We start from the raw sequence: 20,801 nt of genomic DNA, 5'->3' as shown, positions 1-20,801 counted from the left end.
GTGAACAGGCAACCTACAAAATGGGAGAAAATTTTCGCAAGCTACTCATCTGACAAAGGGCTAATATCCAGAATCTACAATGAACTCAAACAAATTTACAAGAAAAAAACAAACATCTACAATGAACACAAACAAATTTACAAGAAAAAAACAAACAAGCCCATCAAAAAGTGGGTGAAGGACATGAACAGACACTTCTCAAAGAAGACACTTATGCAGCCAAAAAAACACATGAAAAAATGCTCATCATCACTGGCCATCAGAGAAATGCAAATCAAAACCACAATGAGATACCATCTCACACCAGTTAGAATGGCAATCATTAAAAAGTCAGGAAACAACAGGTGCTAGAGAGGATGTGGAGAAATAGGAACACTTTTACACTGTTGGTGGGACTGTAAACTAGTTCAACCATTGTGGAAGTCAGTGTGGTGATTCCTCAGGGATCTAGAACTAGAAATACCATTTGACCCAGCCATCCCATTACTGGGTATATACCCAAAGGATTATAAATCATACTGCTATAAAGACACATGCACGCGTATGTTTATTGCGGCACTATTCACAATAGCAAAGACTTGGAACCAACCCAAATGTCCAGCAATGATAGACTGGATTAAGAAAATGTGGCACATATACACCATGGAATACTATGCAGCCATAAGAAATGATGAATTCATGTCCTTTGTAGGGACATGGGTGACACTGGAAACCATCATTCTCAGCAAACTATCAAAAGGACAAAAAACCAAACACCGCATATTCTCACTCGTAGGTGGGAATTGAACAATGAGAACACATGGACACAGGAAGGGGAACATCACACTCCGGGGACTGTTGTGGGGTCAGGGGAGGGGGGAGGGATAGCATTAGGAGATATACCTAATGTAAATGACGAGTTAATGGGTGCAGCACACCAACATGGCACATGTATACATATGTAACAAACCTGCACGTTGTGCACATGTACCCTAAAACTTAAAGTATAATAATAATAAAATAAAATAAATAAAAATAAAAGTCTGGCCGGGTGCGGTGGCTCATGCCTGTAATCCCGGCACTTTGGGAGGCCGAGGCAAGGTCAGGAGTTCAAAACCAGCCTGGCCAAGATGGTGAAACCCTGTCTCTACTAAAAATACAAAAATTAGCCAGGCACAGTGGCAGACGCCTATAATCCCAGCTACTCGAGAGGCTGAGGCAGGAGAATTTCTTGAACCTGGGAAGCGGAGGTTGCAGTGAGCTGAGATCGCACCACTGCAATCCAGCCCGGGGTAGAGTAAGACTCTGTCTCAAAAAAAAAAAAAAATCTGAAAAACAATTTCTGTTCAGTGCCTTATAAAATGACCAGTTATGTTCCAAGGAGTCTGACTCCATTTTTTGGATGTTTGACTAATGATAGCTTTTAAGCTTCACCCCTCCCTCACTGCCTTCTGCTCCACATCTGGTACAATGGACTCAGTGTTGATTCCCCACAATATTTATCTGTTGAAACCCTAATCCCAATGTGATGATATTAGAAGGTGGAGTATTTGGGGCATAATTAGGTTATGAGGGTGGAGCCCTCATGAATGGAATTAGTGCTCTTATAAGAAGAGGACATAGAGCTTACTAACTCCTATTCTGCATGTAATGATACTGTTAGAAGTTGGCAGTCATGAACCAGGAAGAGAGCCCTCATCAGAACTGATCATGCTGGCATGCTGAGCTTGGACTTCCAATCACCAGAGCTGCAAGAAATATATTTCTGTTGCTTATAAGCCATCCAGCCTATGACGCTTTGTTACAGCAGCTGAAATGGACCAGGACATCTGAGTAAGCCAATAAGAAAGCCCAGGTGTGCCAAAAGAGACTGAAACCATGCTAGTCCCTCCTCCCATGCAGGAACCCTTGCATGGGCTCTACCTCCTAACCACAATAAGAACTCTGAGCCAGTCTCCTTTTCTTGCTCTTTCAAGCCATTTTGGACCTGCTTGAGAGACCTACCCTGCTCTCCAAAAACCTCAATTACAGAAGGAATAAACCTAATCTTTGGAACTTTGTGAATGTGATAGGATATCTCTCCTGTGAATCTGTCATGTTATATGGCACAGCTGACCTGAGGAGAAGAGATTATCTGGGTGAGGTAATCTAATCACAGGAGTCTTTAAAAGCAGAGAACTTTCTCTGGGTGGTAGCAAAAGAGCAGCCACAAGGGGAAGTCAGGGATTTTAAGCACTAGGCGATTTTGACATGCACACATGAAAAGAAATACAGATGGCTTCTGGGAGCAGTGAGTGTCTCCACCTGACAGCCAGCAAGGAACTTAGACATACACCTGCAAGGAACTGGATTCTGTCAACGTGAATGAGCATGGAAGGCTATTCTTCCCCTGAGCCTCCAGGTAAGAGCCCATTTTGGCCAACAGCTTGTGAGACTCTGAGCAGAAAACCTAGCCAAGCTGATCCAGACTTCTGACCTACAGAACTGTGGGCTAATAAATGGGTGTTGTTTAAACCACTAAATTTGTGGTAAATTGTTATGCAAGCAATAAAAAAAAATGTGCTAAGAGTGTGATGCTGAGACCTCACCAAAATTAAAAACTATAGGTTGCTTTCTATACCCAAAGAGGTTAAAATCTAACAGGAAAGTATATATACTAACAAAAAGGAACATGTGACAACTGCTGTAAGGACTATCCAAAGAAACTGCTTGACTTAGGTCTTTTTGGCTGCTATAACAAACTATCTTAGACTGGGTGGCTTATAAACAATGGAAATGTTTTCCCACAGTTCTGGAGGCTGGAAAGTCCACGATCAAGTCACCAGCAGAGTTGGTGTTGGTAAGGGCCTGCTTCCTGGTTCATAGACAATGGTCTTCTCCCTCTAATCCCACATGGCGGACAGAAGGAGCGTTCTCTCTTGGGCCTCTTTTATGAAAGCACTAATCCTAATCATGAGAGCTCTTCCCCCATGACCTTATCACTTCCCAAAGATTCACTATCCTAATAGCATCACCTTGGAAGTAAAGATTTCAACATATAAATTTGGGAGGGACATAAACATGCAGACTATAGCACTGCTATAGAACAGTGATTCTCAACCAAGGGCAATTTTGATCCCCAGGGGACATTTGGCAATATTTGGAGACAGCAGAAGTGCTGCTAGCTTCCAGAAGGTAGAGACTAGGAATGCTGCTGAACATCATACAATGCACAGGACACTCCCCCCAAAGAAAAGAAGAATTATCTGGTACAAGATGGCAATAGTGCTGAGGTTTGGAAACCCTGCAGTAGGAATAGAGAGAAGAAAATTAATTTCAACTGAGGATTTTGGCCCAGCTCGTTAGAGGTGGTGATATTTGAGCTGGACAGTGAAGGATAAGTAGGATTTTGAAAGATAGGGGTGCAGGTAGCAAGAAACTACCCCTGGGGTCCCTGGTTGGACGCTATACCAAAGTACACACAGGCAAAATATGGCATTGGTGGGTAGTAAGTAGCCACTCCCCCCACGCCTGTTCCCACTCCCACGTCCTCACATGGTTTTCCTTTTACTTGGTACCAAGTTCTGTAACTTCCCAATGTGTCACTCAACAAAAAGAAAATTAATTTAGAAATTGAGGTACATGACATGATGTTAGAATTTATGAACGATACAAAACACAATAAACCATGACTCGTGCCTTCAATATGTTGACAATCTAAGTGATGAGACAGTCTATCCACAAAGAAGTGCATCAAACTTAATTTTATTAAAAGTAACTGCACCACTCCTCACACCAGTCAGTTACCTCAAGGAAATTCTCCAAGCATGCCTCAACATGTATGAGATGTGCAGTCAAATTCCTGTGTGAATTTTAACGAAATGAGTTAATTCGGTGTATTGCCCTCTCTTCCCGTCCTCCACAGAGTCTGTCTTGCAAGGCAGTCACAGGAATTCAGCCCTCCACAAACTGAGAGCCTTCATGTACTTACTGCTTGCTTGTTCACTGCAGTGCTCCTCATTACCATGTTTATTATACTTTTGCATACCCTTGGTAGTCAAGAATGCAGGACTATTGTTAAACCCAGACAGGAGGAAAAATACAAGAAACTCACTCTCTTCTTTGGCACTCAATGTTTATCAAAGCCATTAGAGGGGGAGAAATGAATCTGTTGCTAATAGCATTTTCATTCTGGATAGCCCTAAACAGGAGCAGCTGGGCTGAGATTGCCGTTTCAGAGTTCACGAGGGACTCTTGCAGCTGTCACATCTAAGCAAGTCTTTAAAACCATTTCTCAAAGCCAGACTTATTTGAAACAAGCATCTGGTGACAAATGTTGAAAGAATAACAAAACCCTCTGTACTCTGGGTTTCTTGACCTTCATGTTTATTAACGTTCAGCACTTCCCCACCCCTCTCAAAATTTCAAAACCATACCACTGAGCTCTACTAAATGCACTCTGCTGGAGACAAGTAAAATAGAGTAGATTTCTATGCTTCTCTGCTTGACAAAAATAAACCCATTAAAAAGTTAAGATGTCAATTGATGAAAGAATGCAGGGAGCAGATTTGCTCAACTCTCCATTGGACAGTGGGTACTTTTTAATTGAACTAAAACTTGAGCACTCTTCACTAAATCCCCTTATGATTAATTCTGTCAGCCAAGTAGATTATTTGTATAAATTTTTTAAAATATAGAACTTCTTTCACAGACAAGGAAGATTCCTCTTTAACCCCAATTTTCTCTCCAGAGTTGCCTGCAGAGAAAGCCAAATGCTTCCCAGAGCCCATGAAAACTCTCCTTTAGTGGCCTGGATAGAATTGGCCAGTCCATGAATTCTCTATCATTTCAATGGTTGAATTCAACTTTACAGGAATAGCAAAAAGAGACTGACCTTGTGCTAAGAGGAGGAAGTAAGGAGAACAGAAGTAAGGGACTCCTTTGAAATCTGCCTTACTGAAATGGAATCCTAAGACCTCTAATCATTAAATACAATCTATTTATTTTAGGAACAACTCAGTATGCCCTGGATTAACTCAACACATAAAGATAGGATGAGACAGTTAACCTCTACCCTTCCTAATACACCCAAAAGGCAGGAAACACTCAGACCATAAAGTTAAGGGTTATTTATTAAAGACGCTGAGGAAAGGAAAGAGGTTATGGCACTAACTGCCCATCAACACCATGGACAAACCTTTGTCCCAAGACAATGTCATCTGATGGATTGTGCCAAGATAGATGTAACTTATAATTGATGCAATATGAGTGACTTCTCTTGACACCTGTCTTGACCCCAGCTGGGCTGCCCAGTAGCATCTACAAAAAGGAAGCCATGAGTTGAGCTCAGTTTCAGTGAAGTATCCAATAAAACAGCATGCATAATTATAGCATGTCCTTCAGATTGTAGACATTTCCTCAAACTCTTTTGTCATTAAAAGCAGAGTTCTACTCTTTATTCACCCATCCTTTCTGTGTGCCACCACTTCCCCTTTCTTCCTTTATAACACACACACTCACACACACACAAACTCACACTCACACACACTCAGGTTGCTACATAAGAAGGAAGGAATTATTCCCTATTGTTTGAACTACTTTGTCTTACTTAGCATATTAGTCATGGTTCTCCAGAAAAACAGAACAATAGAATAGAGGGAGGGGGTCAGGATTTATTAGGAGAATTGGCTCACACAGTGATGCAGGCTAACTAAGCAGTCCAGAAGGCAGTAACGGACAGAGTGGTGAGAAACGAGGCAAGAGACATAAGCAGGGACTAGATCAGGAAAGGCCTTGCAGCACAGGATTATATATACATATATATATTCCAGCTATTGTAAGAAGCCATCTGGGTAGTTTGAACAGAGGAGTGGCAAGATTAAACTTAATTTTTTAGAAGGATCATTCTGACTGCTGAATGGAGAAGCTCCATGGAGTGGCAAGTTAGAAGCAAGGAAGCTACTTAGGAGGCTCATGTAGTAGTCCAGGAGTGGACGAGGGTAAACAAGGACTAGAGTGGACAGTGTAGTAGCATTGGAGAGGTTAAAAAGCGGTCAAATATTAAAATAAAAAATAAAAAGCCTACAAGGTATTTGGTCTGGTAATAGTCCTCCAATTTACTCCTATAGAGACAGTGAAGAGAGCAGGTATAGGGATGGCAGAGGACATGAACATATTGGGTTTGAAATGTCAACTGAACATTCAAGAGTACATGTGAAGGTGGCTGTTAGCCAGTCTAGAGTTGAAGAGAGAGACTGGAGCTGAAATGCAAATTTGAGCCATCTGATAAGAACAGGACTTAGATCCATGGGCATACGATGTGAGTAGGGTGAGAAGAGCAAAGGTCTAAGGATCCAACCTAGTGCTCCACCATTTTGAGCAAGGTGAGAAAAAGCCAAGAAAGTAGACTGAGAGGAAGGAGTCAGTCAATGTGGTGTTCTGGAAGCCAAGTAAAGAAGAGATTTCTTCAAGGAGGGTGTGACTCCATGGAGCAAATGCTGCTAAGAAACCAAGGGTGGACCTGGGAACTGACCATTGTATTTAGCTATGTGGTACTCCTGGACTTGGGCCCTGAATTAGGTTTTTTAAGTGGAGTGATGATGCACAAAAGCCTGGTTTGAGAGGGTTCAAGAGAGAAGGGAGGAAAGTGTAAATAATTGGTAGAGACAAGTCTCCTGAGATTTACTGTAAATGGGAACCAAGAAATTGGGCAACAGCTAGAGAGGAAAGTGAAGTCAAGGAAGCTTTTTTCTTTTTAATGGAAGAAATTACAGTGTGTGTATACTAACGGGAAAGACCCAGTACAGAGGAAAAAGTTGATGATACAGAAGAAAGGGAAGAAATTTTAGAAACAATATCCTTAGTATCCCAAAGAGGTGTGGCCTCCAGTGTACAGGTAGCAGGGTTAACTTTAGTCAGCAACCCACTGGGCATCCGGATTGGGGTGACGGGGTCAGGAAGCAGGGTATATAGGTAAAAATACAGACTGATTAGAAGGTTCCATATGGGAAGATACAGAAGTTCTCCTCAGATTGCTTCTTTTTCTCTCTGTAAAATAAAATGGGCTGGCTGAGGAATCCTGATCATTTGAGGAGAGAGAGGTGTGAAATAGAGTGAGTGGACTAGTAGATGTAGTAGGATTGTTGTGCAGTCTGTAGGAGTTTGTGGTCCTAAATGTACCCAAACAGAATAAACCCAAATCCTATTATCCTATGATCTTCATGTCTCCTCTTTCTAAGGTGAAATAATAATACTTTTAAAGAAATTATATCCAAAGAAAAAAAAATCTAGTCTCTTATTCTTGAACTTTATGAAGATTTCTAAAGCATTTATTGATAATGATTGAACCCAAACTTCAAAATAAGGAATGTATGTTATGCACTGCATAACCATGTTTCAGTCACTGACAAACTACATATACCATGGTGGTCCCATAAGATTACAATGGAGCATGTATAGAAACCTGATATATGGCACTTGATACTGGCATTGCAGATCAAGTAGGGGAAATGATTGATATCCAGTAATGGTGCTGGGACATTTGGTTTTCCATATGAAAAAATATATACAAATGAAAATCTCTGTGCTATCTAGGTTTGTGTAAGTACACTCTATGATGTTTGCACAATTAAGTCACCAAAGGATGCATTTCTCAGAATGTATCTCATTCATCAAGCAACATGACTATTAATATATTAGAAAAATATATAAATTTTATGGGAAAAGGGATTTTTGTTTATTTTGTTCATTATTGTATTCCCAGTGCCTATAACAATGCCTGGCACATAGTTTGTAAATGGCCAATAAATATTGAAAATATGTACATTGAATAAATGTATGTACATATTGTAGTATTATACATACACTGTATGAATCCTATACAAGCATCTATCCAGTGATCTGTAATAACAGGATGTCCCCAAAGTCTTAGTCAAGTTTTAAGCTTAATAACTTTCAAAGTATAAATGCTACAAGCCTACAAAAAACATCATTTAAAGGTTAAATTATTTAACTTTCTTATATGTTTATATAGTTTTGTGAATTTTAAAAAATAAAGATTTTATTTCAATGTTTTGCTTCAGTTAATATTTGTCACCTTGAATAAAGCTTGAAAAAAAACTTAACAATTTATTATTTTAACCTTACAAATCTCAGTAAGTATATAAGAAATGTAATTTTTTGTAATTTTGAAGTTCTTAAAGCTTAAAACTAAACTAACATTTTTTTGACACCCTGTATATATAAGCCACAGAGAGTGGATTGTATCAGTCCCTGGTTCTTCTTGGGGAATATAAAGATGAGATTTTCCCAAAAACTATAAAAATCTTAGAAGAAAACCTAGGCAATACCATTCACATCATAGGCACAGGCAAAGATTTCATGACGAGAACATCAAAAGCAATTGCAACAAAAGCAAAAATTGACAAATGAGATATAATTAAACTAAAGAGTTTCTGCTGCAGGAAGTCAGGGACCCTGAATGGAGGGACCAGCTGAAGCCATGGCAGAAGAACATAAATTGTGAAGATTTCATGGACATTTATTAGTTCCCCAAATTAATACTTTTATAATTTCTTATGCCTGTCTTTACTGCAATCTCTGAACATAAATTGTAATGATTTCATGGACATTTATCACTTCCCCAATCAATACTCTTATAATTTCCTATGCCTGTCTTTACTTTAATCTCTTAATCCCGTCATCTTCGTAAGCTGAGGATGTATGTCGCCTCAGGACCCTGTGGTGATTGCATTATCTGTACAAATTGTTTGTAAAACATGTGTGTTTGAACAATATGAAATCTGGGCATCCTAAAAGAACAGGATAACAGCGATTTTCCGGGACCAAGGGAGATAACCATCAGGTCTGACTGCCTGCAGGGCTGGGCAGAACAGAGTCATATTTCTTTTCTTGCAAAAGCGAATAGGAGAAATATCGCTGAATTCTTTTTCTCACCAAGGAACAGCCCTGGGAAAAGAATGCATTCCCAGGGGGAGAACTCTAAATGGCCACTCTGGGAGTGTCTGTCTTATGCAGTTGAACATAAGGGATGAAATATGCCCTGGTCTCCTGCAGCACCCTCAGGCTTTCTAGGATTAGGACATTCCAGCCTGGTGAATTCTAGTTAGACTGGTTGTCTGCTCTCGAACCCTGTTTCCTGTTAAGATGTTTATCAATGACAATGTGTGCACAGTAGGACATGAAGCCTCATTAGTAATTCTAATTTCATCCTGGCCTTGAGACCTTGCTCTGCCCCCATTTGCCTTGTGATATTTTATTGCCTTTTGAAGCATGTGATCTCTGTGACCCACTCCCTATTCATACACCCCTCCCCTTTTGAAATCCCTAATAAAAACTTGCTGGTTTTGTGGCTCAGGGGCATCATGGAACCTGCCGACATGTGATATCACCCCCGGAGACCCAGGTGTAAAATGTATTTCTTTTGTACTCTTTCTCTTTATTTCTCAGACTGGCTGACACTTAGGGAATATAGAAAAGAACCTACATTGAAATATTGGGGGCTGGTTCCCCCGATAAGTTTCTGCAAAGCAAAAGAAATTATCATCAGAGTCAACAGACAGCCTACAGAATGGGAGAAAATACTTGCAATCTATCCATCTGACAAAGGTCTAATATCCAGAATCTACAAGGAATTTACAAGAAAAAAACAACCCCATTAAAAAGTGGGCAAAGGACAAGAACAGTCAGTTCTCAAAAGAAGATATTTATGTGGCCAACAAACATATGAAAAAAACCTCAACATCACTGATCATTAGAGAAATGCAAATCAAAACCACCATGAGATGCCATCTCATGCCAGTCAGAATGGTGATTATTAAAAAGTCAAGAAACAACGGATGCTGGCAAGGCTGTGGAGAAATAGGAATGCTTTTACACTGTTGGTGGGAATATAAATTAGTTCAACTATTGTGGAAAACAGTGTGGCAATTCCTCAAAGACCTAGAACCAGAAATACCATTTGACCCAGCAATCTCATTACTGGGTTTATACCCAAGGGAATATAAATTGTTCTATTATAAAGATACATGCACACATATGTGAATACTTGCAGCACTATTCACAATAGCAAACACATGGAATCAACCCAAATGCCTGTTAATGATAGACTAGATAAAGAAAATATGGTACATATACACCATGGAATACTATGCTGCCATAAAAAGGAATGAGATCATGTCTTTTTCACAGACATGAATGGAGCTGGAAGCCATTATCCTCAGCAAACTGAGGCAAGAAAATTAAGGCATATGGAACTTAATACCTACATGATGGGTTGATAGATGCCGCAAACCACCATGGCACACATTTACCTATGCAACAAACCTGCACATCCTGCACATAGATCCTGGAACTTAAAATAATTTTTTTTAATGATGAGATTTTCTGGTCTAGTCTGGACCCTCTTCTATGAGTCTGGTGCAGAAGATGCCTCCTTCTTACCTACTATTTATTACTGATCAGATGTAGTGCTTGACCAAGCACAATCTTTAAGACCCTGTGGCCTGGGCCCTGTTCAAGGCTCTACCTAACTTCTCTGCAGGATGCACTGCCACTCAGTGACATTGTCATTTTTACTCTCTGCCCTTAGAGGTCTGGGACCTCTCTGGTGGCTGTATTCTCCCTGCAAGGTCAGCACAGGCAATCAGAAACAGTCCTGCTCCTTTGGCCCATGGATCTCTCTCTGCCTGAAGTAGGAACCCAAAACAAGTCTCTCACTTGGGCAGTGACACTTTCTTTGTAACAGCCCCCAGGAAACAATAGATCAGGAGAAAACTGAATTTACCCAGTGTCTGTAGATCCCTGTATATGTTTTGAATGGAAGTCCAATTTACTAATTAAGTTACTCTGCTGTTACAGAGAGCTTTGCCCAAGGCTAGTTAGGAACAAATGCTTGTAACTTAGCATTTTTACTGGAGGGTTTTATTGGTCTGTCTTCCACTTCCCACTACTAAAACTTAGAGAAAAGAGGGAAGGAGAAGAGACAAAAGAGAAAGCAGGTAGTTAAATAGCACTTGAGGGAGGAGACTCCTGCTGACATCTGTCAGCCAAGTGTGCAGAAGGCTCTGGGTGAGGTCAGCACAGAGGAGAGCACAGTACTCAGGCCATCCACCTGCTATGGGGGTCCCAATTGACTTATCTGAGCCATGGGGCCTCCCCAGCCCACTTTTTCTGCATTCCAGACCCGCTACCTATACAGAGAATTCCTACCCAGTACTTCGGCATTCATGCACACAAAGTGCTTAGCACAACCATCAGCACATATGAAATACCAAATGCAGACCTCTTTGGTTGTTCCGCAGAGTTTTATCACTTTATATTGTGTGCCCCTTTTATTTATTTATTTAATTTTTAGCGACAGGGTCTCACTCTGTCACCCAGGCTGGAGTGCAGTGGCCCAACCATGGCTCACTGCAGCCTTGAACTCCTGAGCTCAAGTGATCCTCTCACCTCGGCTTTCTGAAGTGCTGGGATTACAGGCGTGAGCCACTGTCCCCAGCCATGTGTCCATGTTTAAATTGAATATTTCATATACAATCAGACTCCTCACTTTAAAAAATAATAATTTGATAATACATGTCAGTAATTGATAGGAAGCTTAGAAGCAGCATCCTATTTGTTTAGGTCAGGGCAGACCGCACACAGAACTTACTTTATCATGTAATTTTCCTGTTTAGATAGGAGAGTCATTTCAAATTATATGCCTTGCCTTTGAAATACAAAGTGAGAATTGCAACAGAAGTAAAACAGTTTTTAAAACGGTATCAGAAAATAAAAGGTTACCAAAAAATGTACAAAGTATATTGCCCTGAAAAACACATAAAATTATGGTAATGAGAAAATCTTAACATTTAAGTAATTGACATAAAATCATATTTTAATGCTTTATCATTGAAATTTTGAGGCATACAAAATGAAAGAGAAAAACATAATGAAGAACCAAGAATCCCTCATCTATTTTCAACATATAGTTATCAAAATGTGTTTTGATACCCTGGTTTTCTCAATTTCTTCACCCTCTATATACCTACTAATTTTTTAAACATTTTTTACAAATTCTAGAAAGATATTATTTCACCTACAAATTCTTAAGCGTAAATCATTGAAGATTATGAACTCCTTTACTAAGTTAATTAAAATATCTTTAACACACATAAATATATCAATTATTTAATATCAAGTATAAAGTCAGTGCTCAAATGTTTCTAATTGTGTAAGAAAAGGTTGGCTTTTACAATTAGTGCATTTGAATTTAGATCTAAACAATGTACCCATTGTTATTTTATTTATTTACTTATTTATTTTTGAGATGGAGTTTCACTCTTGTTGCCCAGGCTGGAGTGCAATGGTGCAATCTCGGCTCACTGCAAACTCTGCCTCCCGGGTTCAAGTGATTCTCATGCCTCAGCATCCCATGTAGCTGGGATTACAGGTGTGAGCCACCATGCCCAGCTAATTTTTGTATTTTTCATAGAGACTGGATTTCACCATGTTGGCCAGGCTGGTCTCGAACTCCTGACCTCAAGTGATCCACCCACCTCGGCCTCCCAAAGTGCTGGGATTACAGGCATAAGCCACCACACTTGGCCCAATGTACCCATTTTTAGTTGGAATATGTCATACATTTCTTATTTTTTACTCTATAAGTTCCTCTTTCCTCCTTTTATTTTCATTTGTTTGTTGAAGAAATTAGAATTCCCCACATTCTATATTTGTCATATTGCAATCAATTGCTGTTTAACACATTCCACTATCCCTATATTCCTGTAAAAACAAAAATAAATGTTGAGGCTTTATTAGAATCAGGTTCTGGTTTGGGAAGGGCAATTCACAGTTGCTGTGTGGTTTTTATTTTATCACTTTAGAAAGCACATTCAGTCCTGTTGTCTCTCTGTGCTCTTAAAATTAATCCTTCAGTTCAAATATTGTCAGCCTTCTTTATCCATTAAACATTTCTTTCTTACCAACATTTTACCAACTCATGTTATTGGCCATTAATGATCATTAACTAGATATATTATTTTGTTAAAAGTAGTAAAAGCTGTCTATTTCTAACTCTGGCATTCCTTCTGCAATTATCAGCTGACATTTACTAAATACATTTTTCCCTTATCAACTCTTCAGTGTCCCTAAAATTAAGTCTGTTCAGGAAGGACAGGATAAGTGTTTGGTGCTTTCTTCTTACATGTCTGTTTTTGTTTTTGGTTTTGGTTTTTTGGTTCTTTAAAATTTAACTTTTATTTTGAGTTCAGGGGTATACATGCAGGTTTGTTATATAGGTAAACTTGTGTCATGAGGGTTTGTTGTACAGATTATTTCCTTGCCCAGGTATTAAGTCTAGTACCCATCAGTTATTTTTCCTCATCCTCTTCCTCCTCCCACCCTCTACACTATAATAGGCTCCAGTGTATGTTGTTCCACTCTAGATATCCATATGTTCTCATCATTTAGCTCCCACTTATAAGTCAGAATATGCAGTATTTGGTTTTCTGTTTCTGTATTAGTTTGCTAAGGGTAATGGCCTCTAGCTCCATCCATGTCCCTGTGAAGGATATGATCCCATTCTTTTTTATGGCTGCACAGTATTCCATGGTATATATGTACCACATTTTCTTTATCCAGTCTGCCATAGGGCATTTAGGTTAAATCCATGTCTTTACTATGTGCATAGTGCTGCAATGAACATACACATCCATGTGTCTTTCTAATAGAACAATTTATATTCCTCTGGGTATATACCCAGTAATGAGATTGCTGGGTTGTGATCCTCTATCTGGGAAACCCCACAGTCTCAGACAAAAAGCTCAGGAATAGTCTAACTTCCTCTCCTTCTATTTAGGTTCCCTTTATTTCTCTCTCTTGTCTGATTACTGTAATCAGGACTTCCAATACTATGTTGAAAAGGAGTGGTGAGAAAGGGCAGCCTCGTCTTGTGTCAGTTTTCAAGGAGAATTCTTCCAGCTTTTGCCCATTAAGTATGATGTTAGCTGTGAGTCTGTCATAGATGGCTCTTGTTATTTTGAGGTATGTTCCTTCAGTATCTAGTTTATTGAGAGTTTTTAACATGAAGGGGTGTTAAGTTTTATTGAAAGCCTTTTCTACATCTATTGAGATAATCATGTGGTTTTTGTCTATAGTTCTGTTTATGTGATGAATCACATTTATTGGTTTGCATATGTTGAACCAAGCTTGCATCCATGCATAAAACCTACTTGATCATGGTTGATAAGCTTTTGGATGTGCTGCTGGATTCAGTTTGCCAGTATTTTGTTGAGGATTTTTGCATTGATTTTCATCAAGAATATTGGCCTGAAGTTTTCTTTTTTGTTGTGTCTCTACCAGGTTTTGGTATCAGGATGATGCTGGCCTCATACAATGAGTTAGGGAGGAGTTCCTCCTCCCAATTTTTTGGAGTAGTTTCAGTATGAATAGCACCAGCTCTTTGTGCATCCAGTAGAGTTCAGCTATGAATCCATCCGGCCTTCTGCTTTTTTTTGGTTGGTAGGTTATTTATTACTGCCTCTATTTCAGAGATCATTACTGGTCAGTTTAAGGATTCAATTGCTTCCTGGTTTAGTCTTGAGAGGGTGTATGTGTCCAGGAATTTATCCATTTCTTTTAGATATTCTAGTTTATGTGCATAGAAATGCTCATGATATTTTCTGATGGTTGTTTGTATTTCTGTGGGGTCAGTGATAATATCCCCCTTGTTGTTTCTGATTGTGTTCATTTGAATCTTCTTTATTCTTCTTTATTAGTCTAGCTAGTAGTCTATATATTTTATTAATTTTTTTTTCAAAAAAACAGCTCCTGGACTTGTTGATCTTTTGAATGGTTTTTCATGTCTCAACCTCCTTCAGCTCAGCTCTGATTTAGTTATTCCTTGTCTTCTGCTAGCTTTGCAATTCATTTGTTCTTGGTTCTCTAGTTCTTTTAGTTATAATGTTAGGTTGTTAACTTGAGATCTTTCTAACTTTTTGATGTGGGCATTTAGTGCTATAAATTTCCGTATTAACCTGCCTTAGCTGTGTCCCGGAGATTATGGTATGTTGTATCTTTCTTTTCATTAGTTTCAAAGGTCTTCTTGATTTATGCCTTAATTTCGCTTTTTACCCAAAAGTCATTCATGACCGGATTATTCAATTTCCATGTAGCTGTGTAGTTTTGAGTGAATTCCTTAGGCTGGATTTCTAATTTGATTGTACTGTGATCTGAGAGGTTGTTTGTTATGATTTCAGTTCTTTTGAATTTGCTGAAGAATGTTTTATTTCTGATTATGTCATCAGTTTTAGAGTATGTGCCATGTGATGATGACAAGAATGTAAATTCTGTTGTTTTGGGGTGGAGAGTTCTGTAGATGTCTGTCAGATCTATTTGGTTCAATGCTGAGGTCCGTTCCTGAATATGTGTTTTAACTTCCTGTCTCAATGATCTGTCTAATGTTGTCAGTGGGGTGTTAACATCTCCCACTATTATTGTGTGGGAGTCTAAGTCTTTTTGAGGATCTCTAAGAACTTGATTTATGAATCTGGGTGCTGTTGTGTTGGGTGAATATATATTTAGGATAGTTAGATATTCTTATTGAATTGAACCCCTTACCATTATGCAATGCCCTTCTTTGTCTTTTTTGATCTTTGTTGGTTTAAAGTTTATTTTGTCTGAAATTAGGATTGCAACCCCTGCTTTTTTCTGTTTTCCATTTGCTTGGTAGATTTTTCTCCATCTCTTTATATTGAGCCTATATGTGTCATTGCATGTGAGATGGGTCTCTTGACGACAGCATACCAATGGGTCCTGGTTCTTTATCCAGATTGCCACTCTGTGTCTTTCAATTCAGGCATTTAGACCATTTACTTTCAGGGTTAGTACTGATATGTGTGGATTTGATCTTGTCATCATGATATTAGCTAGTTATTTGAAGACTTGTTTATGTGGTTGCTTTATAGTGTCACTGGTCTGTGTACTTCAGTGTGTTTTTGTAGTGACTGGTAACAGTCTTTCCTTTCAATATTTAGTGCTTCCTTTAGTAGCTCTTGCAAGGCAGGTCCGGTGGTAATAAACTCCCTCAGCATTTTCTTGTCTGAAAAGGATCTTATTTCTCCTTTGCTTATGAAGCTTAGTTTGGCTAGATATGAAAGTCTGGGATGGAAATTCTTTTCTTTAAGAATGTTTAATATTGGCCTCTAATCCTTTATGGCCTGTAGGGTTTCTGCTGAGAGGCCTACTGTTAGTCTGATGGGCCTTGCTTTGAGGTGACCTGACCTTTCTCTCTGGCTGCCTTTAATATTTTTTATTTCCTTTTGACCTTGGAGAATCCAATGATTATCTGTCTTGGGGATGATCTTCTTGTGAATTATCTTACTGGGGTTCTCTGCATTTCCTGAATTTAAATATTGGCCTGTCTAGCTAGTTTGGGGAAGTTCTCTTGGATGATACCCTGAAATATGTTTTCCAAGTTGGTTCCATTCTCCCCATCTCTTTCAGGAACACCAATGAGTAGTAGATTTGGTCTCTTTCCATAATCCCATATTTCTTGGAGGTTTTGTTCATTCCTTTTAATTCTTTATTCTTATGTGACTGTCTCATCTTAGAAAGGCATCCTTCAAGCTCTGAGATTCTTTCCTCTGCTTAGTCTATTCTGCTATTAATACTTGCAGGTGGATTACGAAATTCTTGTAATGTGTTTTTTAGCTCTACCAGGTTGGTTATGTTCTTTTCTATACTGGCTGCTTTGTCTGTCAGCTCCTGTATTGTTTTATAATGATTTTTCACTTCCTTGGATTGGGTTTTGATGTACTCCTGTAGTGCAATTATCTTTGTTCCTATCCATATTCAGAATTCTATTTCTGTTATTTCTGCCATCTCAGACCCAGTTCAGAACTCTTTCTGGAGAGATGATGTGGTCATTTGGAGGAAAGAAGGCACTCTGGCTTTTTGAGTTTTCAGGGTTCTTGCACTGATTCTTTCTCATCTTTGTGGGCTTATCTCCCTTCAATCTTTGAGGTTTCTGACCTTTCGGATGGGTTTTTTTTCCTTTTATAGTATTTAGTGACCTTGAGGGTTTGATTGTAGTATAAGGTGGATTCAGCTAACTGGCTTCATTTCTGGAAGACTTTAGGGGGCCAGTGCTCAGCTCCCAACCCCTGGACAGCATCCTCTAACTCTGGAGGACTTATATTGGGCCCCAACTTTGTTCTCTGGCAGCAGAGAACACAAGGTTAGGAATCCACTGTGCTGTGGGGGCCAAGTTGCTCCCAGACCACTGGTCACTACACTCTGATGCATGGTGTCAGCCAAAGCATTTTGTAGTGAGATCCATCCTCCTAGCAGAAGAGTGCTAGTAGGTGTCAGATTGCCTGCCTCCCCGCAGGTGTTTACTACAGTGGGAGAGGCAACACAGCTGGGCAGGGGGGTGGGAGCAGTGGGGGTCCCTGCTGGCAACTGTGTGCATGGTCATGCTGGAGGTAGTGTTGGCTTGGGGGCAGGGCACTAGCAGGAGCAAGTCAGGGTACCTTATTTTTGCCTTGAAAGCAAGAGTGGTCACTCAGGGTGGGGAGGATCCACTGTTCTCTGCGCAGTGTTAGTACAAGGGCAGGGTGCTGGCAGGGGTGAGGCTGGCTGGCTCTGTGCCTACAAAGTCTCCATCTGCAATAGCAATTAGTAGGGGGAAGGGAGGCAGACTGCACTCCCATGTATTGGTGGAGCAAGGAAAGCCAAACCTGCCCGCACAGATGCACCAGCAAAGCAATGTGGGGTGTTGTTGTGGGTCCCAGGGGAAGCTGTTGTAGTATGGCTGGTGCATGGCCATAGGGGCCCCCCTGCTGGAGCAGGGTGCTAGTCAGGCATAGTCTGCCAACACAGATGCTATTAGTGCAGGCTCCCAGAGCACCTGAGTCTGTCCTGCAAGCAGACATAGCCAGGCTGGGGCCTTGGGAGAGGCCAACAGACAAGGGGGTGCTCAGGTTGAAGTGGTCCCATCTGATAGAAAAGGCTACCCTGCAGAGTTCAAGTCTGACAGTTCCCCTAGGGCTAAAGTCTCCTATGGAAGCAAGTCCAGCCTAGGTAGATGGCTGCCCCAGCCATGCTCCACTGTAGATGCTCTTACAACAAACCCTCAAGGATCTACATCAGCCAGCTTGCTGCCTCTATCACTTCTCTAAGCAGCTCTCCTTGCCAACTCTAATGTCTGTGGTGGTCAAGGGGTCTCCTCCTGCCAGGGTTCCAGAGGCCTGTGGCAAGAGCAGGTTGTTCCTTGACAGTTCAATTCACCCATTCCCCCAAAGTCCTTGGGGGCTAGGAATGAGTCCTGGTGCATGGTATCTCCATGCAGTGTTCCCAGCTACCTCACACTTCAGCCCAGCTTCTGTGTTTTTCCTCTGTGCACTTTCAGTGTCTTCTCTCTGCAGATCTGTTAGGAGCCTGCCAGTCATCTCTGTCTCTTCCATGGGAGCAGTTCCAAATGGCTTCGTCTAGTCAGCCATCTTGCCCTCCCCATGTCTGTTTTTGAATAAGGACATATTTGATGCTGTTAATACTTTGCAATTATTAATATTTCAGTGCTCAAATTGTCTCTCATGTGGGAAATGAGAGCATCTTTAAGTTGGCTCTTTTGCCCTTTGGACATGACACAAATGTCATGATAGGTTGTTGTAAGTTATAACAAGGTTTTTCTGTCTTATATTCCTTATTTCCTGCCCAAGATGCAAACCAAGCCATTATCCAAAACTTCCTGGCTAGTTTTAGTGAGGCATTATTCTTAGAACCTACCATCTGAGGGAAAGGCATACTCATTCTGAGGGGATTGAACAATGTCTCCTGGAGCTGTCCAACAGAATGTTCTGCAATGATGAAAATATTCTATAGCTGTACTGTTCAAGATCGTAGTCACTAGCCATGTGTGGTACTTGAGCTACTGAAATATGGTTAGTGAGACTTATCTGAATTTTTCATTTTATCACATTTACCTTTAATTATTTTAAATATAAATAGCCATGTGTGACTAGTGGATACCTTATTGGATAGTTCAGATCTACACCTTGGGGATGGTGTTTAAAAGTGCCACTGAATTTCTCTGACACTTTTCCTATGAAGAGTTAAGGTCTATTCTTCCCCTCTTCCATTGATCTAGGTGGGCCTGTGACTGCTTCTACAATCACAGAAAGGTAAAAGGGATGCGATGTAATTTATGAGTCTAGGTCATAAAAGTCCTTTTGGCTTCTGACTGGCTGTTTTGAAACCTTCACTCTCCCTATGCCCCCTCTGAGAATGCTCAAGAGCTAATTGCCAAGCTGGAAGCCCAGCTACACTGAGCTGCCATACTGGAGAGATGATGTGAAGGCACTTTAGTTGACATGTCATGTCCATCTCATCCTCAGCAAGTCACTGGGTTTGTGAGTAAAGCCTATTTAGATCCTCCAGACCAGCCCTTTGGCCAGATGAGTGATTCAGATGAGAGAAAGAATGTAAGAATCATACAGCCCAAATTCCTGACCCACAGAATGTATAACAATAGCAAAAGGGTTGTTCTTTTATACCACTAAGTTTGATACACTGCCTAGATTAATAACAAGCACTTGGTTAAATATATTATGGTATAAACCAGTTAGACTATTTGACAACCAATTAAACAGTCCTTATGGAAAGTAATTATATAGAAAATTATTATTAATAATATTAAGTATTAAAATGTATATGTGAATTGATGATAACTATTGAAAACACATAGAGGAAAAGACAATTGAAGGAAATGCACCAAAATATTAACATATATTATGTCAAAGTGGTAGGAACAGTAATTTTTCTTTCTTTATTTTCTAAGTTTTCCATATATGGCACATATTTTACAATGAAAAAAATAAATAGCTTAATACACAATTTCTTAAGTGACAGAAGAGAAAGGAAAATTTCTGCTTACCAGTTGCCTGAGATACCTTCCTACCCAAAAGCCCTCCATCACTAGGCAAAAGTGGTGGTCAAAGCTTTGCTCATCCACCTTCTACCACCCTCTGTCTGGTGCCTGGAGACTCAATCTTCCTCTCTGGTCCCCCATCCACCCTAAAAATGGATAAAAAGAGACCTGGGCACTCTTGCCATATGAATGCAGGAATTTCTAAAGGGCAGCTTCCTACTTGTTTCTCTCTTCTTCCAGGCTGCCTCAAAGAAATGCAGGGCTCCCCATAGTAGTGTTAATTACCTTGAAAGCATGACCTTATAGGTATCACCAGCAGCTAGAATCCAGAGGTGAATGTAGGTTTTATGAGGTTCATCCAGAGCTTTTAGAATTTGAAGGGGAGCCTCTTTTAGAAATCCAAATAGCACATTTACCCACAGAATCCCAAAGGCACCAACTCCCAGGATGGGGAAAAAAAGGGATGTTCTGACCTCCTGCTGCACCAGCAACTGTGCTGTGCAGGACTCCTTGAACATTCCAGAGCAAATGCAGGATCCATGTAGCCTCGCTCCCCTAAATTTCTCAACAGCACTTCCCCTTACTAGGCTCTCTGATGGTGTTGCTCAGTGTCCCGGTGAAAGACTGCAGAGCCTTGGGCAGTGGACAGTGGACAGTGAGAGTGGCTGCCTCTCAGAGGGGTGCCAGTGGCATTCTCAAGGGCCACACTCTCACCTGCTCACTTATGGAGTGTGGGGCTCCCGAGTCCGCCATAGAAAAGCTTGCTCTTTCTGTGCGTATTTCTTGCTTTAGGTCATCTGATGAAAACTTGCCTCTCTCCTTATTTAGAAGAGCCTGTTAGGGCTCAAACTCATGACAATAAATATTCATCAAAATTTCCAAACCAAAGGTGCAAGTATAGTTTTCTGTTTAAGTA

The 20,801-nt window shown here is 40.3% G+C and overlaps 1 long non-coding RNA gene across 3 annotated transcripts in view; it reads left to right on the top strand.

Moving 5' to 3' along the window:
* LOC117974615 (uncharacterized) overlaps positions 1–20,801 on the top strand; it is a 55,691-nt gene that overhangs the window by 21,027 nt on the left and 13,863 nt on the right. The window lies entirely within an intron of this gene.

Source organism: Pan paniscus, chromosome 8, assembly GCF_029289425.2.
Source record: "Pan paniscus chromosome 8, NHGRI_mPanPan1-v2.0_pri, whole genome shotgun sequence".
NCBI classification, from domain to species: Eukaryota; Metazoa; Chordata; class Mammalia; order Primates; family Hominidae; genus Pan; species Pan paniscus.
Note: the sequence above shows the minus strand (reverse complement) of the source record. Positions and strands in the feature narration are given on the sequence as shown.